General features: G+C 37.6%; 1 protein-coding gene across 1 annotated transcript in view; it reads right to left on the minus strand.

Moving 5' to 3' along the window:
- samd10b (sterile alpha motif domain containing 10b) overlaps window positions 1-27,924 on the minus strand; it is a 98,637-nt gene that overhangs the window by 52,526 nt on the left and 18,187 nt on the right. The gene's annotated exons all lie outside the window — the stretch shown is intronic.

A 27,924-nucleotide genomic window follows, 5' to 3' on the forward strand; every position in this document is an offset into this window, starting at 1 on the left:
CTTTAACCCCGTCAGAGGTGGACAGTAGTGAAGTATTTTAACTTTCTACTTAAAGGTGCAGTGTGTAATTTTTTAGAAGGATCTTTTGACAGAAATGCTAAATAATTTACAAAACTATATTATCAGGGGTGTATAAAGACCTTTCATAATGAACCCTTATGCTTTTATTACCTTAGAATGAGACGTTTTTATCTACATACCGAGGGTCCCCTTACATGGAAGTCGCCATTTTGTGCCGCCATGTTTCTACAGAAGCCCTTAACGGACAAACTTTTTTACTAAGTTGTCTCCGAAGATATGTTTATCTGGTGGTGGCTACTGTAGCTTCTCTATGTGTTTCAATTTGTTGCAATTCGCAACCTCACCACTAGATGCCACTAAAATGTACACACTGCACCTTTAAAGCAACACTATGTAGTTTCCATGTAAAAATGACTTACAGCTCCCCCATGTGGTTGAAAAGTGCAACAGTGCCTGGTATCAGACACTCTTCTGCAGGCAGGGGGAGGGGCGGGGCTGTGTTTCCTACCCTCCACCGCCACTTTCAGAGTGTGCTTGTAGCAGCTAGGAGGTTGCTCAGGTTGCAGCAACAGTACAATTTGTCCAGTTAAAAGTTGTTCTAGCACTGAAATAATTTTAGAGACATTATTTAAAGGTAAAAAAACTACATAGTGTTGCTTTAACCTCTTCAACCCTGAGGACCCTGTCCCGGGTCCAGAATTTCGTATTTTGACTTAATATAAAATATTATTTTAATCTTTAAGGCTCTGTCATGGACCCCAGTAACACATATGAGATACTGTTTGAAAGCTTAGAGTCTCTACTTTCTGCAGATATGCATCACTTTGACATATCTTTTACTGTAAGAAAGTTATTTACACTTAATTTACACTATCACCCCCCCCCCCCCCCGATATTTTTTTATATGATTTAATATTCACATGTTTCATATTTGTCAAATATGACAAACATGGGCAAGTCTTATATCAAATGAAAGCTCTCATTCTCTCGTTCTATTATCAACACATATACAACAATCGTTGAATGAATAATAAGGTAAAAAATTGGTCTTTTATAAACATATGTGAAACTTGATTGTGAACTGCCTCAGATAGCACAGATAGCCACAAATGATACATCATCTTTTATTTTAGGTCCTACTCTAAACAATGAGTCCATTCACAGCATTTTATTTGGTTGTGTGCATGAATAATCCCTTGCTATTTATTATATGTGCAAAACAAAAAATTAATATTTATATGAAAAATTTATTTTCACACCCTTCAGTAAAATAAGAATATCTTTTGAATGCGACATGATAAAGAGTTCATTCTTTTTTTGGGTGTTTACTGTCTGCTGCTGCTAACAACCAGAACTGTCTGCAGTCTGCTAGAGCATCCAGAACCAGAGTTATACACTATCAAAGACAGTGTTTACAACATAAAAAATAAAATTTGGTGTTTCATCATATGAAAAACAACATAAATAACAAAATTGGTCACAAACAGCAGCTTTTTATGTAACTTCAAAGGGTTTTCTTTAAAATGATATAAAGAAATTGCATTTATTCCACTGTATGTGGTTATGGGGACACTTCAAATGTTTTTAGGCAGAAATTGTATACAAAAGGGTATTATTCCTCCCTTCAGTTGGAGTAAAATAACTTTTGCATTTATTATGATAGAGAAAAAATTCATTTTTCCACTGTAAGCTGACAATTGCTGGAATCAAACAAAACTGTCTGCAGGGACCTGAGATACCCAGGACCAGAGTTATATACTTTCAAATAAAAACTTTAGAAAAAAACATCAAAAAGCGCCTATTTATTTTGTGTTTATTAGAGGACTGATATCAACTACAACCATGTTTACCACTTTCAACAGTGTTTTATGTAATTTCAAAGGGTTTCCTGTAAAATGATACCAAACTTTTGTATGTAAACCTCTGCATGTGGGTATGGGAAGCTTTTGAAATTGGGTAGGCCAAATCCAGGTAAAAATCCCCAAAATAGCTTCAGGGCGGAAGAAGTTAAGTTCATTTTTCAAGTATTCATATTTTTCATCAGTATAAATGTAGTGAATTTTTTTTTTCCAAATTCAAACACGGATAAAATACAGATATTTGGAAAATGTAAATAAAATACTTAAGTACTGTTCACCTCTGAACTCCTCAGATGGGGTATCAGGTTGAAGAGAAGCCAAGAAAGCTTTGCATAAAGATGTACATTGTATTATGTCAGCATCAGTGTGATGATACAGCAGTATGATCATCATATTCAGACTCTTTTATGCATCCAATACCAAGGGATATCTAAATGATTTCTATGACCTAAATAGTACCTACGTTTAAATGCTAAGTTTGTGTTTCACATGCTGAGACTGCTACACAGTACAACAATAGGCCACAATAGGGCAACAATACACATTTCAAACAGTGGTGTGTTACATTTTAATGCATCTTGTGAATGTCTTATCCCAGTGGAGACATTTTGGTCCGCACAACAAACATCTACAGCAGGTAAAAACTGACCCACATATTCAAATAACCCTTTTTCTATATGCTTTACTCAAATGCACAACATTAAATAAAGAACTATAAATGTGCTTGTAACGGTTAACAGTCTTTATTTTCTTTCTTTAAACTGTTCTCTACCTCTCTCTCCATCCCTCTCTTTCTCTGTTTCGCCCTCTCCCAGTTGTCTTTCTTACGTAAGCCATTTTCCAGCATAGCAAATGTGATTAGTACTACAAAGAGCACTTGGAAAGTACAAAATATTTAATGACGGGTAAAAGATGATACCAGCACATATTAGCACATAAAAAACAAGAGCAAGAATATTCAAGAGTGAGAGGTAAGACTCTAAATAATACATTAATCGCCATTCAACTCACAAAGGACTGTGGTAGCCCTACATAACTTTGTAAAAAGTTTTGTTTGTCTGCAGCCGGTCCCTAAGCTTAGCATGAGAGCTCATTGTGTTTATAGCGCTTAAGTTGCCACTACATCAATGTTAACTAAAGTACTGTTAAAGTGGCTAAACACAATTATCAGCAGCTTTAACTAGAATTTTCTAAGTAATGTTTACATGGGATTTTTAAGTAGTGTATTTGGGATGCACAAACATCAAGAATCAGAGTATGAATCTCAACAATGGTGACAAAGGAAATTGTAAAAAGTTCATTATTTATCCAATGCTGCAGTGCATTGCATCATTAAGTTTTTCATTTAATTGTCACCATTGTTGAAATTCATACTCTGATTCTTGATGTTTGTGCGTCCCAAATGCACACCGGCAGGGCCGGAGTGGGGCCACTTTTCAGCCCGGGAGTTTCAGGCCCAAGACCGGCCCACTTTTTCCATAGTGTTATTCCAAATTAGCACTTTTTTCAAATTGGATAAATAAAGCAACAGTTCAGCTCTTACTATAGTTTTTATTAATATCATGGTTCAACAAATAAGGTAAAAGTTAAATAATATTTCACTTAAGATAAGAAGTTAACAAAAATATTCCTCTACACTCTAAAAAAGGCTGGGTTACTTTTGACCCATAATGGGTAAATATTGGACAGAACACATGCTGGGTTAAAAATTACCCAATGTTGGGTTGTTGTTATGCAACCATGGATTATAATAACCCAACAGTTGGGTTAAAACAACCCAGCACTGGGTCAATTTTAACCCAGCAGCGTGTTCTGTCTAATATATAAAATATATAAATAACCCAGAGTGTATTCCATAAGGAAAGGTTGATAAATTATTAGCATTGCTAATGCTATGAGGCCGATGATTAATGCAAATAGAAATTTTAAAGTCCTTATTAAAAAAGAAAACAATTTGATAAAAATATTGAATACAATATTGGGTAAATGGCATAACAAGTGATTTATAAGCTTTTTTAGGCTGGTCATTTTTGACTGGGAAAACAAAAGGTGTTATAGGGTTCTGAACACAACCTGAGGGTTAAATAACTTTAATTCATATTGTTTACTCATGGCCTCCTCATTTTCAGCGGGGGACTGCTCAGAAGCTGCTTGCATAATATTTGCAAAGTCTATGAATCGCCATGTATACACAAAAGGGTAATATTTTAACAAAAAGATTTTTTGGCTTGTAAATAGTTTGACAACGGTATTAGCCAAATAAGTACGTTGCAAATGCTAATCATTACTAGGCTTATTTCTCTTTAAGTTACCTGTTGTCACTTTTGTTTGTCCTCTTGAAAATAAATCTGTAAGTTTGGCACATTTGGCAGCATCCTCCTCCAATGGATTTTTTTCTTCAACCTGTGTTTTACGACCTCTTCCTCTCAGACGCGTATTGTTATGGTAGGGCCGGCCCAGCCTACCGGAGAAAAGTTAGTGCTATGGACCGAACCAACTCTATGGGAGGGGAGGGGAAAACTCCCTCACATGGTACAACCCATGCAGAGGCTGCGCGCTGCAGTGTCAATGCGAAACGTGTGAAGTGTCATTTAAGAGAAGATAGACTCACTAACGTGACAAATGTAAAAAAAAAAAAAAATCTCGACCGGCCCAAAAGTGAAGCGGCCCACCGGGAATTCTCCCGGTTCTCCCGATTACCCACCCCGGGCCTGCACACCGGTTAATTTTTGTTCATCGTTCCTAAAAATTCTTAATGACAAACTGCTGTGAGAGTGCTGGATCTCATTTTGACAAAAACTTCTGATGAGTAAATCAATTAATTAGACCAGGGGTCACCAATCCTGCTCCTGGAGGGCCAGTGTCTCTGCAGAGTTTAGCTCCAACCCCAATCAAACACACCTGAAGCAGCTAATTGAGGCACTTCAGGTGTGTTTGATTAGCATTGGAGCAAAACTCTGCAGAGACACCGGCCCTCCAGGAGCAGGATTGGTGACCCCTGAATTAGATGATACTTACTATTATGTACAAACCACCAGAGATTGCCCTATTAACTGTACATTACCATAACAAATGTGCTTTATACACAAAAACTACCAGGGAAAAACTAGCAAACAAAATGTCAAGGATTAAGAGTCCAACTAAAACAAACACTGATTACCATAATGGTGACTTTAAATGAAACGAAACATCAACATAGGACCCTATTTTAACGATCTAAGCGCGTTGTCTAAAGCGCACAGCGCAACGTCTAAACAGGCGTGTCTGAATCCACTTTTGCTAATTTAACGACGGAAAAAATGGTTTGTACGCCGAGCGCACGGTCGAAAATGTTTGGTCCTATTTTTTTAATGAGTATTTGGGGCGTAATGTGCAATAAACCAATGAGAGTCTCAGCTCTCATCCCTTTTAAAAGCCAGTTGCGCTGGCGCTATGACTAATCCCTATTTAGATGACGGACTTTGTAAACTGAAAAACTAAGCGGAGGAAGAAGATCCCCAGTTCAAGATTAATGTTAAATAATTGTGTTGTTTTTCACTTGTATTGAAATTGTTATTTTTTTATTAAAAGCTTTAAAACCAGTTTTCTTTTAGTCATGGAAGTAAAAAAGCAGGCTTTTAATTGCTTTAAATGTATGGCGATCCAATATCATCAAAAAATTTATTACAAGTGTGTAAGAAAAGGTTTGCTCTTTTAAAATACTTTATTTGTTACAAACAGGAGATAACGAATTTACAAACAGCTCTCCGCACGTTTCAGCACTTGGACAGTGTCAGTTTTTTTAAGCATTACTTAAAAATGTTTCTCATCTCACCATATCCACAGGTACAGAGTCATCATATACAATAAATCCGTGGGGTAGCGTTTAAAAAAACATATAAAAACAGATGCATCTGTTTAAAGCAAAGCATTTATTTACTTACTTACCAGGCTGCAGGTGAAGCATCTCTTTGTGCCTTCTAACGTCTCATAATTGGTCCTCATTTATGTCCAAGAGACTCAATAATAATCTTTTACATTCAATCCTTTAATCTTTCATATTTAAAAGCGTTTTTGTGCTGCTGCGCATTTATGTATGTGATAAGCATACCCGCGTTGTCGTCCCGTTTATAGGCGCATATTACTAATGCGACCTTTAAATAGCAAACAACATATTGCGCCTTTACTTTAGACTTTAGAGCAGGTTTTTGTTGGTCAATGGCGTAGTCTATTTTAGTTGCCTAAAAATAGCAACGCGCCAACAATGCGCCTGAACACACCTCGTTTTCAGACCAGAACGCCCATGGGCGCAAAAGGGGGCGCAAATGCATTTGCTATTCAAACAATGTGGCGCTAAACGTGAAAATGATAATTGCGCAGTGTGGAAACTAGCAAAAGACACTTGCGTCGCGCATTGCCCTGCATTGCACCGAGTTTAAGATATAGCCCCTAAACTTAATAAGTGAACTGTGTTTTCTACAACAATATTTTTACTGGACATTCAGAAATAATGTTTTATAACAGTTTAAAAAAATAAAATGCAATGTTTCTCTATTATTTACATAATAAGCAAAAAAGTCAATAGTAAATTTAAACATTGTGTGAACATTAAAACATGACATTATCATAACGTTTGAAAATGGTAGAATGTAACATTCCTCTAATGTTCAGACAATCCAGAAACGTTTTTAAAACATTTAAAAAACTGGATACTTTTTATTGTGGAACAACGTTTTTGGGAACATTGGGAACTTTCAAGGAATGTTCTTTATTATGATGACAAAATTCAAAGGTAATGTTACTTGAGCAATTCAATTTAAATTTACGAATGTATTTCAGCACAAATGATAAATAATAAAAACAAACTGCAAGTAAGTCATTGAAATAAACATGACATTTTGAAGAAGAAAGACAATTTGTATTTGTTTGTAATGCTAACTTAATTTACAAATTCAATAAACAATTCTTACAGTGTAGGAAAAACAAATACTATGGAAGTCAATGGTGCTTAGTAACGATTTGGTTACAACATTGGTACAAATATTTTCCTTTGTTTATGTATACTGTGAAACTGTGGTCCTTTTACCTTTATACTAAAATAAATGTTGTATAAGCATAGTATAAATAATTGTATGCTGGTGGTGGAGACAGCCGTGTGTAATACTGTGAATACTATGAGGATGATTTCTGACCCAATCTCATACCTTAGACTTCTCAATGGACTTCAGTGTGAGACCTTGGCCACAACTGAACACCCATTAGTTCTCAAGTCTTTCAGTAAGTGGATGAAGGGTAGTTTACATACCAAAGTCAAGGGTGGGGGGAGAAGTTCGAAGGACAATGGGTGACAAGTGAGGTCACATTAAAGATGTTCTTTTCTTGAATATTTTCATTAAGTATTCTGGTCGGGAGATTTACACAGCTCTTTGAGTGCTGCTGCAAGGCACTAAACCTCTTAGATACATAAAACAGAAGACAAAGAAAGATAGAGAGGGAGAAAAAGAGAGACTGAATTTGATGGTAAATGTTTTCAGCCCTGAAAAAGTCACTCTCCTGCCTGACGTGATAGATGGAAAGGATTTGATCTTCTTAAAATTAATCATGAAAGTTTCCTAACTTGGTTTGACACATTGGTGCATTTTTAGACAGTCATTAGAAAGCAATTATCCTTTGGTTTGGTACAATTTCTTAAGAAGGTCACTTTAAGTCAAAAACTGTGGTAGATTACAAAGCACTTTTGGACAAAACTTAATATTTCCTAAAAAAATGACTGTTCCCTGTACTGAATACACCTTCACCTGTCAAATAGCATCTTGATATTCACAAAATATTCTTGAATGTCTAAATTTTTTTAAACCGCATGAACATACTGTGATACTGGCATTGTGTCCTTAAATAATTGACAGCCCTACAACAAAAACTGAACTTTTTTTTCAACATTTTAAATAATACTGAAGACACCAAAACTATCAAAATAGAGTATGAGAATTATTTATTGAGGACTGAGTGTTAAATAAATCAAACATATAAACCCAGCAAGCAAAAGAGGTTACTGGGGTGCATCTTGAGACAAATTAATGGCATATTATAAGTTTTGTCAGTGCAAGGTATTTTAACTTATTTTAGTCTAGGACTAGCCTTAAGCCTTGTCTGTGAAATCTGGTGTAAGTTGAATATAAACCCAATAAAGTCTGACTATACTTGTGAAATGTATAATATTCCATTATGTAAGCAAAGTCAACAGGGATTACAATGTTTGGTTTAATTTATTTTATTTCATTTATTTTTGGGCTATGGTTAGCCCAACCTTTGCCTTGTTTTAGCCTAGATGTCTGGGCTGTGTTTAGACGGCTTTTCAACATATTTTAAGCGTACAACTAAGATTGCATGATGTTATTGTCTGATTTTCCTTTACTTCCTGATCGAAAAATCCAAAATTTATATTTGAATTAAACCTAATTTCAATAAGCCTTAAGGGGGTCGCAAACCGGACGCGCAGCTCAGCGCCGTCCAAAAAAATAAAAATTCGAACACATTGTTCTCTATGAGTAAACACACACTGGGAATTTATAACCTTAAATAGCCTCATCTTAAACCTTCACTTGTTTAAATCAAGTTTAAGCTTAAATTATTAAATAAATAAAGCCACCGGAGTGAACTGAAAGTGTTTTCAATGTAAGAGAAAATATAATATCTCAAATCATGTCTCCTAGCTAGTGGGTGTCCAATCCGTGGCTATAGAGTATTTACAGAGGGGAAGTCCTCAGGGCACTATTTTAAACCAGAAATGAAGCATGAAATTATTCCATCTTGACCCAGCTTCTGGCGAGCAGTTCAATCATGTCAAGAAAAATACCATAAAAATATAAATTTGTTCGCAAAGAATATGCTGTCAGCCTCCATCCATACAAACCAGCTTTGGTAGTAGCTGGTGGGGTGTATAGTCCAATTTTTTATTTTGTTAGCTTCAAAGACCTCAAAAGCAAATGTTATTGCTGCCCCACAAAGGCAAACAGGGACACATTGAGGTCCAACACAAGTAGAGCTTAACTATGTCTGTAAGATGCTGTCTAGTACACTGAGTTAAAATGTAGAACACGTTTGGATTTATAACTTGATGTAACCTCTATCTGGGACAAAAGTCAAAAAGTTAGACCTTTGTGTGTCAATGTGTCAATGAATTAAACTGACAAACAGAAGGCACTTTTGGCTCATTTAAATGTTAATGCATTTTTATGTAAATTAATGACATTAAATCACTATCTCACTTTCAGAGAAAGGTACATAAGCTTTAGTTACAACCAAGTTATTACATATTTTTAAAAATAAGGCTATAGTTTTCATCTCCTTCATCTTGCCCATTGGCTATACATCTCGGAGAACAGAAGAAATGATTTCCAGCACATTATTTTGTGCAACAACCTAACAAATTGCACTAATGTCATCTATTGTGCAGCCAGACTTTATACTAAAAGCCATTTCAATCTAAAATAGCTGATACACAATTGACAGTTATGGAAAAATCGCATTTGCAAAAATTACACTGCAAGTGTTGAGCAAATAAAAGGTGTATTTCTTTATCATCACAAGTTTGTATCCAAAATAAACAGACAAATAAAAACGTAACTTGCGGTTAAGCTAACAATCAAACCAATGTTTTTTAGCAGATTTTGTTGTTTTTGTGTGCCATATACACTCACCTAAAGGATTATTAGGAACACCTGTGCAATTTCTCATTAATGCAATTATCTAATCAACCAATCACATGGCAGTTGCTTCAATGCATTTAGGGGTCAAGACAATCTCCTGAACTTCAAACTGAATGTCAGAAAGGGAAAGAAAGGTGATTTAAGCAATTTTGAGCGTGGTATGGTTGTTGGTTCCAGACAGGCCGGTCTGAGTTTTTCACAATCTGCTCAGTTACTGGGATTTTCACGCACAACCATTTCTAGGGTTTACAAAGAATGGTGCGAAAGGGAAAAACATCCAGTATGCGGCAGTCCTCTGGGTAAAAATGCCTTGTTGATGCTAGAGGTCAGAGGAGAATGGGCCGACTGATTCAAGCTGATAGAAGAGCAACTTTGACTGAAATAACCACTCGTTACAACCGAGGTATGCAGCAAAGCATTTGTGAAGCCACAACACGCACAACCTTGAGGCGGATGGGCTACAACAGCAGAAGACCCCACCGGGTACCACTGATCTCCACTACAAATAGAAAAAAGGCTACAATTTGCACGAGCTCACCAAAATTGGACAGTTGAAGACTGGAAAAATGTTGCCTGGTGTAATAAGTCTTGATTTCTGTTGAGACATTTAGATGGTAGAATGAGAATTTGGACAAACAGAATGAGAACATGGATCCATCATGCCTTGTTACACTGTGCAGGCTGCTGGTGGTGGTGTAAGGTGTTGGGGATGTTTTCTTGGCACACTTTAGGCCTTTAGTGCCAATTGGGCATCGTTTAAATGCCACGGCCTACCTGAGCATTGTTTCTGACCATGTCCATCCCTTTATGACCACCATGTACCCATCCTCTGATGACTACTTCCAGCAGGATAATGCACCATGTCACGAAGTTCAAATAATGTCAAATTGGTTTTCTTGAACAAGACAATGAGTTAACTGTACTAAAATGGCCCCCACAGTCACCAGATCTCAACCCAATAGAGCATCTTTGGGATGTGGTGGAACGGGAGCTTCGTGCCCTGGATGTGCATCCCACAAATCTCCATCAACTGCAAGATGCTTTCCTATCAATATGGGCCAACATTTCTAAAGAATGCTTTCAGCACCTTGTTGAATCAATGCCACGTAGAATTAAGGCAGTTCTGAAGGCAAAAGGTTCAAACACAGTATTAGTATGGTGTTCCTAATAATCCTTTAGGTGAGTGTACATGAGGTGGTCAGTGATTTCTAAAATAAGTATTTTTCAGCTGACACCTGCAACATTTCAGGTTTTTACGGACATGGACAGTGCATTATGTCATTCACCCCCCTCTGTTGCTTAAAAGGCCACAGATGCCTGTTTGGATCCATGAATCTCTCCACCGTGCAAACAGGCAGCCTGCGGGAGTTCAAATCCCTTCGACAGCCGGCAATTCATCCCGGAGAGAAGGGAGAGAGAGCAATGAGGAATAACAAGAGATATCTCGCTGCAAACGACTGAGACAAGACTCTCCATCATCAGAAAAACATGTATTCAATTAAATAGCGAAAACAAACACCAGAGGTTTTATATTCATGGTAGACAAACGTCTTCTGTGGATGACATTCTCATTGAAAATCCTGCATGTTTTACTCTCAAATATATCACATTATGGAAGTCAAAGGGTTGCAGATATCATTTTATGTTGTACCATGATGATACAAATCATATTGTGTCATAAATAACACTAAATTATTTCTATTTCCATCATATTTCCATGGTATACCTATATGTAGTTTTTAAAAATTGAATGGTATTACTACAGTATATGTCCAAAAGCTAGAATACTTTGGTGATCTTTATCTGTATTATCTCTTTTCTGGTTAACTTCCAAAATTTTGTATCAGCTACTGCTGATGTTTTCTTAAATTGTTACTTGCTTTTGCAGAAAGCATTGATCAAGTGAATTACTATAATTTAAATGTAAGTTTTGGCATCATTCACACTGCATAGAGGTCATTGTGATAAAGTCTTGCATAAGGCAAATCAGATCCGTGGTGCTTTGATGTGATACATGCTGTATGAATTATTCATGCGCATAACTTCATTTTGGACATGTCGTCTGAAACATTATCATGTCATACATAAAAGAAACCTATTAAGAGCTAATGTGCTTTTACTGAAGGTTCAGCTGAACTCAACATGTCTTAAGTCCACTGAAACTTTTTCGTTGTACAACGTTTTTTAATGGTAACACATTTTGCTAATATTAATTGATTATATTTTTTATTTTTTATTAAACATGCTTTAACAATATCGCCTATTAGCCTATCGCTCCACATTCAAATTATTTTGTGCAAAATTTGTAATTCCAACCTCAATTTATGTCTTCAACGTATTTAAATATATTTTACAATAAAATGCACATGCAAAATGTCTGTTCAATTCTTCAATTCCCAAATGGCACATATATTGTTCAGTGTGACAGACACATTTTATCTTAGAAGGAACATTAATGGTGACTTATAAACTACATTACTATAAACACAACTAACACATTAGTTACCAACGACTCTTTAAAGGCCTCATAAACATTCCACAGCTATGCTTACTTTATAATATATTCAGGTGTAAGACCCTATGGCTATGCCCCTTGAGCACAATGTACAAACAGCTAATTTGAAACAACTCATTAAACTCATTAAAATGACAAACACTATTGAATTAAATTAAATCAAAGATGCTAATTTGATTTTGGAAATTTATTGTGGTGGCAAATTAATTTATTTCAGAAGGTCATCTGACTCTACAAAACAAATTTAGTTAAGGACATACAGTAAATGACTTTTCTGAAAACTAAAGGTGTAGCTGTCGAACTCTAATTTGGAGCACAAAATGCATTTAAATATCTAATAAACCTAAGAAACAAATGCTTCATTGTCATAGCAAAGACAACCAAACATCTGCTAAGTAGGATGACCTTGCAGTGCAACTTCTAGTCATCTCTTTATACAGTATAGTATATTTATATTATTCAGTATTTTCTGCATAATCAGCATATTCAAATGCAAGTTCTTTACACATTCACTTTTAATATCTAGCTGTCAGTTACTTATATTTACATATTACTTAATGTCCTGACCTCTGTTTTACAATTTGAATATGTACAGCGGTCAAAAGAACTGTACATAAAATATGGCATTTAAAGCTAAAATATTTCACAAAAGAGATCTCCATATCTAAAGAGACCTGTAAGTGAAATTGAGCTTATGCTTAATCTTATTGTGTCTTTTCTACACAGTGATGCTTAAAGTCAATCATGAAAATTGTTTCGAAACACATTAAAAATGTTAGAAATGTATTGCTAAAACACGCCCCAAACACTATAAACGATGTTGATTTACAGTGTTAGATTGTTACATTTTTTTTCACCATTTCTCAGTTAAGGGTTAGGCTTACCTAAAACAGTGGCTTAATGATGCACTTGAGCCACCCCACATGGCCCCGCCCCTAACACAATCGCGAGCATCCATTTAGGTTGCAGCGGTATTTGATATTTGAGAGAGATGCCAGCTTTCCTGCAAGTGGGTGTGGTTTCAGCGCCGACAGCGGACACGCCCCCACTGCCTGAGAGCAGAGCATGGTGCCTGTTTTTCCAAGATTTTGATAACTTTACTTGCCATTTTTTAAATCATTCAAATTTGGTTGGGTGGTTAATAACACATTCTTGTGGTGTGAAAAACTCAAAACACATTTAACATCTGACTTTAAACACAGTTTATCATATTGAATGAAACAAATAATTTTGTGAATTACAGACTGATATGAATAAACTCTCTTCTATCTTTATATCTAAATATTTGCCAATAATTTTTGCAAATGCATATAACTGCTCTTAGACATTTAGGTGGATTTCTCTATATTTAATATTATCCAAGAAGCATCACTGCTATTACTATAAATGGGTTGTTGCTAGAAGGGATACAGCTACTGCCAAATCTCGTAAAACCTCACCAGATGAGCACTGTTTTCATCCTAATCCTACCCCCCAAACCTAACCCTAAACCCAACATTTTACAGAATTTAGGCCATAGCTGTATCCTATTGAGCCCGAACCGCTGTTTTCATCTTAAACCGACCACGAAACCTAACCCAAAACCCAACATTTTACGGAATTTAGGCCATAGCTGTTTCCTATTGAGCCCGAACCGCTGTTTTTCATCTGAAACCGACCACGAAACCTAACCCTAAACCCAACATTTTACGGAATTTAGGCCATAGCTGTATCCTATTAAGCCCGAACTGCTGTTTTTCATCTTAAACCGACCACGAAACCTAACCCTAAACCCAACATTTTATGGAATTTAGGCCATAGCTGTATCCTATTGAGCCCGAACCGCTGTTTTTCATCTTAAACCGACCACGAAACCTAATCCCTAAACCCAACATTTTACGGAATTTAGGCCATAGCTGTATCCTATTGAGCCCGAACCGCTGTTTTTCATCTTAAACCGACCACGAAACCTAACCCTAAACCCAACATTTTACGGAATTTAGGCCATAGCTGTATCCTATTGAGCCCGAACCGCTGTTTTTCATCTTAAACCGACCACGAAACCTAACCCTAAACCCAACATTTTACGGAATTTAGGCCATAGCTGTATCCTATTGAGCCCGAACCGCTGTTTTTCATCTTAAACCGACCACGAAACCTAACCCTAAACCCAACATTTTACGGAATTTAGGCCATAGCTGTATCCTATTGAGCCCGAACCGCTGTTTTTCATCTTAAACCGACCACGAAACCTAACCCTAAACCCAACATTTTACGGAATTTAGGCCATAGCTGTATCCTATTGAGCCCGAACCGCTGGTTTTCATCTTAAACCGACCACGAAACCTAACCCTAAACCCAACATTTTACGGAATTTAGGCCATAGCTGTATCCTATTGAGCCCGAACCGCTGTTTTCATCTTAAACCGACCACAAAACCTAACCCTAAACCCAACATTTTATGGAATTTAGGCCATAGCTGTATCCTATTGAGCCCGAACCGCTGGTTTTCATCTTAAACCGACCACGAAACCTAACCCTAAACCCAACATTTTATGGAATTTAGGCCATAGCTGTATCCTATTGAGCCCGAACCGCTGTTTTCATCTTAAACCGACCACGAAACCTAACCCTAAACCCAACATTTTATGGAATTTAGGCCATAGCTGTATCCTATTGAGCCCGAACCGCTGTTTTCATCTTAAACCGACCACGAAACCTAACCCTAAACCCAACATTTTACGGAATTTAGGCCATAGCTGTATCCTATTGAGCCCGAACCGCTGTTTTTCATCTTAAACCGACCACGAAACCTAACCCTAAACCCAACATTTTATGGAATTTAGGCCATAGCTGTATCCTTTTGAGCCCGAACCGCTGTTTTCATCTTAAACCGACCACGAAACCTAACCCTAAACCCAACATTTTACGGAATTTAGGCCATAGCTGTATCCTATTGAGCCCGAACCGCTGTTTTTCATCTTAAACCGACCACGAAACCTAACCCTAAACCCAACATTTTACGGAATTTAGGCCATAGCTGTATCCTATTGAGCCCGAACCGCTGTTTTTCATCTTAAACCGACCACGAAACCTAACCCTAAACCCAACATTTTACGGAATTTAGGCCATAGCTGTATCCTATTGAGCCCGAACCGCTGTTTTTCATCTTAAACCGACCACGAAACCTAACCCTAAACCCAACATTTTATGGAATTTAGGCCATAGCTGTATCCTATTGAGCCCGAACCGCTGTTTTTCATCTTAAACCGACCACGAAACCTAACCCTAAACCCAACATTTTACGGAATTTAGGCCATAGCTGTATCCTATTGAGCCCGAACCGCTGTTTTTCATCTTAAACCGACCACGAAACCTAACCCTAAACCCAACATTTTACGGAATTTAGGCCATAGCTGTATCCTATTGAGCCCGAACCGCTGTTTTTCATTTTAAACCGACCACGAAACCTAACCCTAAACCCAACATTTTACGGAATTTAGGCCATAGCTGTATCCTATTGAGCCCGAACCGCTGTTTTTCATCTTAAACCGACCACGAAACCTAACCCTAAACCCAACATTTTACGGAATTTAGGCCATAGCTGTATCCTATTGAGCCCGAACCGCTGTTTTTCATCTTAAACCGACCACGAAACCTAACCCTAAACCCAACATTTTAAGGAATTTAGGCCATAGCTGTATCCTATTGAGCCCGAACCGCTGTTTTTCATCTTAAACCGACCACGAAACCTAACCCTAAACCCAACATTTTACGGAATTTAGGCCATAGCTGTATCCTATTGAGCCCGAACCGCTGTTTTTCATCTTAAACCGACCACAAAACCTAACCCTAAACCCAACATTTTATGGAATTTAGGCCATAGCTGTATCCTATTGAGCCCGAACCGCTGTTTTCATCTTAAACCGACCACGAAACCTAACCCTAAACCCAACATTTTACGGAATTTAGGCCATAGCTGTATCCTATTGAGCCCGAACCGCTGTTTTTCATCTTAAACCGACCACGAAACCTAACCCTAAACCCAACATTTTACGGAATTTAGGCCATAGCTGTATCCTATTGAGCCCGAACCGCTGTTTTTCATCTTAAACCGACCACGAAACCTAACTCAAAACCCAACATTTTACGGAATTTAGGCCATAGCTGTTTCCTATTGAGCCCGAACCGCTGTTTTTCATCTTAAACCGACCACGAAACCTAACCCTAAACCCAACATTTTATGGAATTTAGGCCATAGCTGTATCCTATTAAGCCCGAACCGCTGTTTTTCATCTTAAACCGACCACGAAACCTAACCCTAAACCCAACATTTTATGGAATTTAGGCCATAGCTGTATCCTATTGAGCCCGAACCGCTGTTTTTCATCTTAAACCGACCACGAAACCTAATCCCTAAACCCAACATTTTACGGAATTTAGGCCATAGCTGTATCCTATTGAGCCCGAACCGCTGTTTTTCATCTTAAACCGACCACGAAACCTAACCCTAAACCCAACATTTTACGGAATTTAGGCCATAGCTGTATCCTATTGAGCCCGAACCGCTGTTTTTCATCTTAAACCGACCACGAAACCTAACCCTAAACCCAACATTTTACGGAATTTAGGCCATAGCTGTATCCTATTGAGCCCGAACCGCTGTTTTTCATCTTAAACCGACCACGAAACCTAACCCTAAACCCAACATTTTACGGAATTTAGGCCATAGCTGTATCCTATTGAGCCCGAACCGCTGTTTTTCATCTTAAACCGACCACGAAACCTAACCCTAAACCCAACATTTTACGGAATTTAGGCCATAGCTGTATCCTATTGAGCCCGAACCGCTGGTTTTCATCTTAAACCGACCACGAAACCTAACCCTAAACCCAACATTTTATGGAATTTAGGCCATAGCTGTATCCTATTGAGCCCGAACCGCTGTTTTCATCTTAAACCGACCACAAAACCTAACCCTAAACCCAACATTTTATGGAATTTAGGCCATAGCTGTATCCTATTGAGCCCGAACCGCTGTTTTCATCTTAAACCGACCACGAAACCTAACCCTAAACCCAACATTTTACGGAATTTAGGCCATAGCTGTATCCTATTGAGCCCGAACCGCTGTTTTTCATCTTAAACCGACCACGAAACCTAACCCTAAACCCAACATTTTACGGAATTTAGGCCATAGCTGTATCCTATTGAGCCCGAACCGCTGTTTTTCATCTTAAACCGACCACGAAACCTAACCCTAAACCCAACATTTTACGGAATTTAGGCCATAGCTGTATCCTATTGAGCCCGAACCGCTGTTTTTCATCTTAAACCGACCACGAAACCTAACCCAAAACCCAACATTTTACGGAATTTAGGCCATAGCTGTTTCCTATTGAGCCCGAACCGCTGTTTTTCATCTTAAACCGACCACGAAACCTAACCCTAAACCCAACATTTTATGGAATTTAGGCCATAGCTGTATCCTATTAAGCCCGAACCGCTGTTTTTCATCTTAAACCGACCACGAAACCTAACCCTAAACCCAACATTTTATGGAATTTAGGCCATAGCTGTATCCTATTGAGCCCGAACCGCTGTTTTTCATCTTAAACCGACCACGAAACCTAATCCCTAAACCCAACATTTTACGGAATTTAGGCCATAGCTGTATCCTATTGAGCCCGAACCGCTGTTTTTCATCTTAAACCGACCACGAAACCTAACCCTAAACCCAACATTTTACGGAATTTAGGCCATAGCTGTATCCTATTGAGCCCGAACCGCTGTTTTTCATCTTAAACCGACCACGAAACCTAACCCTAAACCCAACATTTTACGGAATTTAGGCCATAGCTGTATCCTATTGAGCCCGAACCGCTGTTTTTCATCTTAAACCGACCACGAAACCTAACCCTAAACCCAACATTTTACGGAATTTAGGCCATAGCTGTATCCTATTGAGCCCGAACCGCTGGTTTTCATCTTAAACCGACCACGAAACCTAACCCTAAACCCAACATTTTACGGAATTTAGGCCATAGCTGTATCCTATTGAGCCCGAACCGCTGTTTTCATCTTAAACCGACCACGAAACCTAACCCTAAACCCAACATTTTACGGAATTTAGGCCATAGCTGTATCCTATTGAGCCCGAACCGCTGTTTTTCATCTTAAACCGACCACAAAACCTAACCCTAAATCCAACATTTTATGGAATTTAGGCCATAGCTGTATCCTATTGAGCCCGAACCGCTGTTTTCATCTTAAACCGACCACGAAACCTAACCCTAAACCCAACATTTTACGGAATTTAGGCCATAGCTGTATCCTATTGAGCCCGAACCGCTGTTTTTCATCTTAAACCGACCACGAAACCTAACCCTAAACCCAACATTTTACGGAATTTAGGCCATAGCTGTATCCTATTGAGCCCGAACCGCTGTTTTTCATCTTAAACCGACCACGAAACCTAACCCTAAACCCAACATTTTACGGAATTTAGGCCATAGCTGTATCCTATTGAGCCCGAACCGCTGTTTTTCATCTTAAACCGACCACGAAACCTAACCCTAAACCCAACATTTTATGGAATTTAGGCCATAGCTGTATCCTATTGAGCCCGAACCGCTGTTTTCAACTTAAACCGACCACGAAACCTAACCCTAAACCCAACATTTTACGGAACTGAGGCCATAGCTGTATCCTATTGAGCCCGAACCGCTGTTTTCATCTTAAACCGCTAGTTTTCATCCTAACCCGACCACGAAACCTAACCTTTAACCCATCATTTCACAGAATTTAGGCCGTAGCTATATCCTATCGAGCCTGAACCGCTGTTTTTCACCGTAACCAGACCCCCAAACCTAACCCAAACCCAACATTTTGGGAGATTTGGCCATAGCTGTATCCCCTCTAGCCAGAACCTTATGAATGGGGGAGATCGCAACAGTAAATATGGCTGATCTAGTAAAGAAAGTCCCGCCTTCCAGTAAAAAGAGCCAATCATCAACTGTTAAAGAATGACATCCTCTGGGGAAGGGGCTCTTCTTTGCAACAGACCCTGCCAATTAATGGCTTTAAACGTCCACTATGTGTCTGACAGAACTTTCAGTGTAGGTAATCCTCCATCCCTGCTATAAATAAAAAACATTGGTCAGATTAATTTATATTACCTAATGTAATTTATTGGGAAAGCAAAAAAAACAATCGGCACATCCTACCCTTTTCTCGTAGGTAACTGCAGCACATAACCAGGCATATTTGACCAAACATCAAAAATCAATTTAGTGTAACAAAAGCCACCAACCCACACACTCGAAGCACAGCCACAGTAAGGAGAAACATACCTTCAATGAAACTTTGTATGGCAGCCCTGCATGCAGGAACAGGGCCGGACTGAACTATCATACCCTCTACCTCCTCATGGACCTCACTCTCCAACTGAACCCAACGTATCCTCAAAAAACTCCATAATATCAATAAATAGCAACACAAAATTAAAACAAAAATAACAAAATATTAGATTTAAAGCAGAAGTAACACTATGCGAAAGCAACATCAGTGGAAAAGGGGGTCAGCGTATCTCTTGCCCATTTAAGCTCACTATGTTCACACTTACTGTAGGTCCTATAGGGTGGCATGAATGTGAAGGCAAAACAGGTTCAAGTACCCTAGGAGGCACTGACTACAGTGAGCTCTGACTGGCTGACTAATCGTTTACCTATTACATTCACAACCAGTTGACAAATCAGCTTGTATGTGTCACACTGGTAAAATTTAACCCTCTGGTGTCTGAGGTGTTTTTGGGTCCTATGGATGTTTTGACATGCCCTGACATTTGTGCTTATTTCAGCTATTTATTTAAGGCCTAAAGTCTGTTTTCACTACAAACTGTGTTACAATATTAAGCGAACAACACGTATGTACCTGTTTGCGCTTTTTAGCTTTTATGCATAGTTAGTTGTTGCATGCCATTTTCTAAGCATGCAGCAAAATCAATGAATCATATGATGAATATTGATGCTTTGTTATGGTGTAAGGGTTTATGCACATTTACCCCATACATGGCTCATCCAGGTCATTAGAGTATGAATTTTCCTGGGTGTGTCTACAATAGCGCTATTGAGCTGAGACAGAGAAACTATCTATCTATGTTTAATTTCATGCACAATCTGATCATATTTGTTTTCTGTTTGAATCAGCTCATTTAAGGGGACATTTTTGGCGGTCCAAAATTTTGAAACAGGTTTCAAAGTGCAATTTTTGTAGGTGTAGTCAAATTTTTTGAAAATGGTGATGTCATATGCATGGGTATTACATTAAGACTTTGGGCTCTATTTTAACAGTCTAAAGCCGCATCAGACAACCAGCAATGTTATTGCTGTGTATCGCCCGTCTCTTTTAATGTGGCGTTTCTAAATCTGCTTGTCATAAACAAATGAGTACCATCCACGCCAGTAACTGACGAGAGAAGGGTGACGTGAACTCCACTGCTTCGTTCTCATTGGTAGTCGCTCCCGAAATTCGCTCGACATTTGCATAACTTAAACTTTTCTTAACTTTCTCGCGTCGTTGGACATGCCGATACGGTCGCCAACGATCACTTTTGCTCGTGCCGCCGGAAGTCGCCCGGTTTCCATTTAAATGAATGACATAGCGTCGCTCTGCTACTGCTGGTCGCTGGCTGTCTGAATGGGGCGTAAAGCGCATGGCACAAGTTCACTTAGGGTGTGTCTCAATCCACTTTTGTTAGTTTAAAGATGGAAAATATGGCCGGTGCAACTGCCGCCTAGTCTAAAAGGGTTGTCCTTATTTTCTTGATGAGTAATGGGTGTTTTGGGGTTTTGGTCTCAACTTCCATCCCGTTTAAAAGCCAGTTGTGCTCACACCAAGGTAAATTCCCTATGTTTTAGTTTGTTAGGGGAAAAACTGTAAGCAGAGAAAGAAGACCACCAGTATAAGATTGGTGTTAAAAAAAGTGTTGTGTTTAATTTAGTGAAATGGTTATTTTAACGCAGTGGTTCTCAAACTGGGGGCCGGGACCCTCAGGGGGGCCGTGAGATGGTGCCAGGGGGGCCCCAGTTTTATGTCGTTTTATAAAATACATTAATTTTTCAAGGCTACTAACCAACAGCACTACTTTGTATACTTTAATATATTTTGTCTAAATAAAATGTTATGTTTTAGAACAAAATTGTCACAAATTTCTTTGGGGGGCCGCGAAGGAATGCACCGCACACAAGGGGGGCCGCATGCTGAAAAAATCTGAGAACTATTAAAGCTTTGGTTCTCTTTAAAAGTTGTTATTTTTGTCATGAAGTAATATGTAAAATAGGCAGTGTTTTAATTGCTGATAAAGAATGATGCAGGATCATTGTAATCTCAAAAACGTTTTTTTTTTTTTAAATTTGCAAAAAAGATTTATTAAATAAATAATTGCATTTAAATTTTGTGGAAAAAAATAAATTTGTTTGTTATTTGATGAAGTAATTTTTTTTATGTCCTTTTAAGTCCGTCCACCTGCCACTGACAACGTCATCGGTACGCAAAAAAATAAGAAAACTTTTCTCTTTTTAGTACATCAATTTTGTATAAATGCAAACTAAGTGTAGAGATATCAATATCTATATATTCATGTTCTAAAAAAAATATGAATTTATTTTTTTCCTGCTATTACAAAAAAACTTGACGCACCTCTACAGACTATGGGGATAAAAAAGTTAATAAATAGACTTATAACAAAGCAAACATCCTACCAAGAAAGAAAGGAAGAAATATGGTAGAAAAACAAAGGACAAAGATAACTCAAGGTAGACATTTATCGTAATGAAGAACATAGCACAGGCAAACACACATTGATAAAAACAGTGAGATCTCCCAGTGTGTCTCCAGATGAAGTCACAGCTGTATGTCTATGTGTTTACTTACAGCAATCTGCTTGCTGATCAAACGTCTAGGTGCAAACACATCGACTCAGCTGAGATACTCACAGGAGCTCCTGCTACACAAATCACTGTCAGTTTAACGCACACACCACTCTGCTGTTTAAAATAAACACTTCTGTACAAAGAGGAAAATGTGTTTTACTCTATTCACTGATTCAGTTATCATTTTCAGTAAGAATATCCTTACAGAGGAGTCAGTCTCAGGTTATGACACAGTTTCTGCACTATGTTAAGCTTTGATTAGTTCTCACGATGCAAATTAACATACTGTATTTAATCTCAACCAAACCAATTACATTCTGAGCACTGAAAACGTCACATCCAACCCCCCCCCAAATCGTTTTCTTTTATTTTTTTTATCGAAAGAAAGAAAGTTCCGACTTTTAACACATTGAAAGAGTGTGCAATTAATCCTTTGTGATTAATTCATTTAAATCATTTTTCAATTTAAATATTTGATTTAAACAATTACAAAAACAAGATAATCGAGGTCACTGCTTTGACACGTGTAGCGTATAGCACAATGCACACTTAATAAAAAGGTGGAATAAATGCATGTTTTTATAGTCATGGAGTGACTACGATTTTCACCAATATAACTGTCATTATGATTTTACCCAAGCATCCCTATCACATTGCTATGCAGGCATTCTGGGTGGTTGTCAGACTGGTCCATTCCAAAGTCTTTATGCTCTCAAAACAACACTATTGACAGCTAAAAAATATTGAAAACCAACACTTTTTGGGTGTAAGAATGATTATGTTAGCCTCATCTTTAACTCTTTCCCTGCCAGCATTTAAAAAAAAGTTTGAACAAAAATCTGAGATAATTCCATATTTGTAAAGGACTTTTGATAGCGATCAGATGCAGAGCGATCTTTAAAACATACACGGAGTTCTCTCTCTCTCTCACGTGAGGCTCTACTTCCGGGTTGTATAAGTTGCCACCTGGTGGATAATAGCGGTATTGCGGAAAGCCGGAATTTCTCTTCATTGGCAGTGAAGTGTTTTCTCGTCAATGGCGGGGAAAGAGTTAAACTAGGGTGCTCCATTTAGAAGATATAAGCATTAAAAATAGTACAGTCACTCAACAATATGGATAGTTTTTATGACATCATTCTGCACATCAGCTTCAAATATCAGTTTACCTAGGGTGAACATATATGCCATTCTTCACAGATGCGTTCTTGCCAGGATTTCAAGTGCGTCTTCCGGAAGCTGTATTTGTCGACCACACATGTCATCAAGGTTCTCATATTTCAGTTAAAAACATAAGACATACAATCGCAGTTTAATTCTTACCTTAAAATGTAACAGTTGCTTTTTTGAAATAGAACCTGAAATAATACACCTCAATGACGTATGTGGTCGACAAATATAACTTCCGGAAGATGCATTTGAAATCCTGACCAGGATGCGTCCGGGAAGAATGGCAAAAAGGAGGAGGAGTCACTCAACACTTTATGTCCCGCCCTAACTTCCTGTTTTAGTAAAGATTACATCAACGCATTTTAAAGCTCAACCACACATTCCTATTTCACCAGGTGTTAAAATAATAATCTATTGTTACAGTACTGTAATGGCTATGAGGATTGTGAAAATCCCTAAATCTAAGGCCCTGTCCACACGTACACAGGTATTTTCCAAACTCTACCTTTTTCTATACAGACCACCGGCACATTCAGGAACTTGACTGTAAATTTCGTCAGCGCCCCTTTTTTGGGGAAAACAAACTAGACTTCTCATAGACTTCCATACAAAATAGCGGAACAAACCAACGTTTGTACGAAGCCGGCAGGCGTAAATAATTTAAAAAATCACTCAGATTAAACATGTTGAGTAATTATCTGTCCACCCTGCCTGCCACAGAGCATGAAAGATACATTAACGCATTTAATTTGGTCAATTTAAAAACATGTCCCTTTCATTCTCCCAGCGTCAAAGTTGTGTAACAAATACGCCGGTTGTGCGTATGCGGATTGGTCGTTCGTCCACACACAAATGCAGTATCAGGTCACTGAAACCAAACTTTTATAAAAACTCCTGCCAGGGTGAAGATTTTTAGAAAATCCGGTTGCAGCGGTGTAGTGTTTTTGACCTGTGATGTGGTGAGGGGAACTCTGCAATGGCTTGTGATTGGCCAATGGCTTTACGGTTAGGGAGATATCGCCATCTGTTGGTTTGGCATGCTATAGACCAATTTAGAGTAGACGTCACAGTTACGTCACTGCAAGCTGCGCGCGCAATGCAGTTGCAGAAAAACAGTGGAAATTAATTAGACACGAGTGAAACGTAGGTGTTTATGATTACAATAAGCCCTTAAACGGACAGAATGGAGCGAGAAAATCATCTGGAAATCTTTTAATAATTAGAATAGAAAATAAGTAAAGAAGATGTTCGGTGTTCTGTCGAAGTCTGTTCCCTCCATGTGTTTCTTATAGCGTTTTTTATCACGTTACAATTATAATTTATTCAGAATAAATGTTTTTTTTTATACTGAAAAAGCAATAATATCACAATTTTTTAAAATATTTCATAATTTTTTCGTTTTCTATTATTTCTTTTTATTTCCTTATATCTTAGCTTATGTCTTCTTCCTGTTTGTTCTAAAATTATTATGTTTACATACTTAATATATATATAAATATAGCACACACACACACACACACACACACACACACAATGTAAAGTGTTATTTATATATAAACAGGCCTTTTTAATGTATGTTTAAACATAATACTTTTATAATAGTTTTAGAACAAACACGAGATAAATATAAGGAAGAAATAATAGAAAACAGGAAAATTATGAAATATTTAATAAACGCTATTATATATAATACATGATAGTATTGCTTTTAAATGTACTTTAGCGATTCAGACTGTAAAAATAATTGATTTAGCAAAAAAGAACAATACATATACATTACATACATGCATATCAGTAGCCAAGCCATTTAAACTTTTTATCTATCTAAAAAATAAACGTAACGTGATTAAAACGCTATAAGAAACATTGCACTAAAGGGAAACATAGGGGAATCAGACTTCGACAGAACACCGGATCCATAAAAATCACGGTTTAATGCTAAAACACTTCACAACCCTACTGCGGAGCAGTCACTTTCTGCAACCAGTTTGGCTCCGCCCACAAAAAATGTCATCTCTGTTTGAAAACATGAAATTGGCCTATTGACAGCACTTCAGACCGGGTTTTTGCCTGTTAATGTGGACGCTGAGATTTTTTTAACGAAGGAAGGATAGAAATACATTAAGTATGAACCATACTTAGTAAACCATACATTAGTAAACTAAGTGCTATAGCAAACACCACTGCTGATGTACTTCACTCCTTACTATACAAGAATTTAAAGCTCATTTGAAGTCTCATTTATCCACACAGTCCCTCGGAGGTGAGTGGAAAGGTTATTTGTTCAAGTATAACCTCACTCCTCAAAGGACCCAAATGTAATTTCTCTCTTTCTAATTCTTGCTTTGTGTTGTCCTATCGCTCTATTTTCTTACTTTAATAGCTTTGTTATCAGACTCTCCCTGACAGCTATGCCTATTACCCCTCTGTATTGTTGGCTGTATGGGCACAGAGGCTCAACACACTGACTGTTTAGAAACAGCACAACAGAATTAAAGGGTTGGCTCGGTAACAAAACTTTACTTTTGGTACTACACCAGCACTGGTACCTTGTTGGAAATGAAAGCTAAGAAATGCCGCATTGATATCTATACTCCTGCTGTTGAGTTTTGGGGAGCCAAGTGGGCTGGCTAGCCTCTAAATTAGCAAGTTAGCTACAAACACACTAGCAGCATCCCAGTTTAAAGGCTGGATCCTTCGAATGCACAGACTTTAAAGACGAGGACTCTGACTTCTAAGTCAAGGCTTTTGAGATCCACGAAGGTCAAACCAAATGAGTCGGCCTTACCGATGAAAGTTTCTTATTTGCATCACCAGCTGTTCCCTCCGCAGCTCCTGTCTTTTAGTGACAGCAGCAATTGGGACACAGCAGAGATGAAACAGTGAAAGACAAACATTTTGATTTAATTTTAAAGAATGTGATGTATTGCTAAATGCTAAATTGCTTTTCCATAACTTTTTATACCGTCATAAATATCATTACCGCAAAAATGTATGATAAAAAAATATTTTACGTAAGAAGAATCGCTTTTTCAATTCCTCAACTGCAAGTCGCTTTGCAAGTGAAGTGATTAAAGCATCTACTAAATGAATAAATGTACCAAAAAGCCACTTTGGTCAACTCCAGCTCAAGTATTCAAGTGCAATCCATGTCCTCATTTTATAACTGCGAGTAATTATAATGTCAAGTCACTGACAGTTTCCCATGATCCTCTATTCATGAAGACACAACTAAGCCCCATATTAACGTTTCCAGCTCGTGGGACCTTTTCCCTGTAATCAGAATAGACTCCATGCTCACATCGAATAGCCTCAATGTCACCACAAACCCAAAATATATTTATATGATGAATGTGACAGGTAGCTAGCTGTAGGGCAAGACTACAAAGTCTGTGCTGCTACTATAAGGATGATGAAACCTAAAAATATGGAGGACAGGAGAATCCAGTTAAGAGAAAAAAGATGATACAGGCTAACTTTTTTGAGAAGACCCTGGACATAGTGTCTAGTGTATAACTATTTCTTGAAACGTAAATCTAATAAAAACAATACTTTTCTCACAATTTCCCATGATTCATGCATCAAATTATGAATGACATCATGATTTTGTTATTTATTGTTTGATGTTTGTAATTTCAGTAACAGTTTACTTGAAGGGGTGTGCATAAGACTGACATGACACCTTCATAATCATGACATGACACGTGTCATGAACATAAAGAAGATTTTATGCACATTTATGACAAATGTCATTAAGTGTCATTCATTCAATTATGTCATTTTTAATGCAAAGATGACATTAACTTGACATTAACCAATACATCATAACTTGTCATAAATTTGTCATAAACATGACATAGCAGAATAATTATCTTAACTTAAGAAACTAACTAGCTTTATGGGTTAACATTACATTAAACTGTCATTTAAATGTCATTAAGTGTTAATACTCTGTCAAATAGTTTTATAACAGAATCATGAATATTTTTCTTGACCTCAACTACAGTGGTACAAATTGAACTTGTCATTAAAATATCAATAAGTGTTAATTTTATGTCAAATAATTTTAAATACCTTAACAAAATGCAACAGACACTTCAAAAGTTTATACTTAACTTTATGTACGCTTCGGTTAAAGGGGCGGTGAATTTGTCGATTTTATTGTTTTATACTGTTGTCTGAGGTCTACTTATGATGTTCGTGTGGTTTTTACATTCAAAAACATCAAAAGCAATAAGTAATAGGCTATTTTGTAACATGGATTAGTGGCTCACTGGAGAAAAGCTTTGTTTGAAGAGGCGGGCCGCATTGGAGACCTGGACGTAAACACCCACTGCTATGATTGGACGGCTTCATTCCCCGTCTTTACATGTGGGGAAATGTTATAAAAACATTAATGTGTGAAAATAGCAGTCGAACACATATATGTTTGAGCCACAAAAGATTCTGGGTGCTAAAGATGATACACATAAATGACAATACGTATAGTAAAGTAGAAACAAAACTTAAAGCTCGACGTGACTAAAGTACCGTAAACAACACAGTAAGCGCGCATCAGATTATAAACTGCGTCTGATAAATCCTTATCAATAACTTTGTATATTTCTATTGTGCTTGTGAGGTTGCTTTTAGATACACGTAACGTTACATACCACAGTTATATGATAAAAAAGCTTTGTTGAGTGTTTGACTGTTCAAACGCAACTTGCCTAAATTACCGTATACAACACAGTAAGCGGGCATCATAATCTAAATTGCGGCTG

This window comes from Paramisgurnus dabryanus, chromosome 21, assembly GCF_030506205.2.
Source record: "Paramisgurnus dabryanus chromosome 21, PD_genome_1.1, whole genome shotgun sequence".
In the NCBI taxonomy this organism is placed as follows: Eukaryota; Metazoa; Chordata; class Actinopteri; order Cypriniformes; family Cobitidae; genus Paramisgurnus; species Paramisgurnus dabryanus.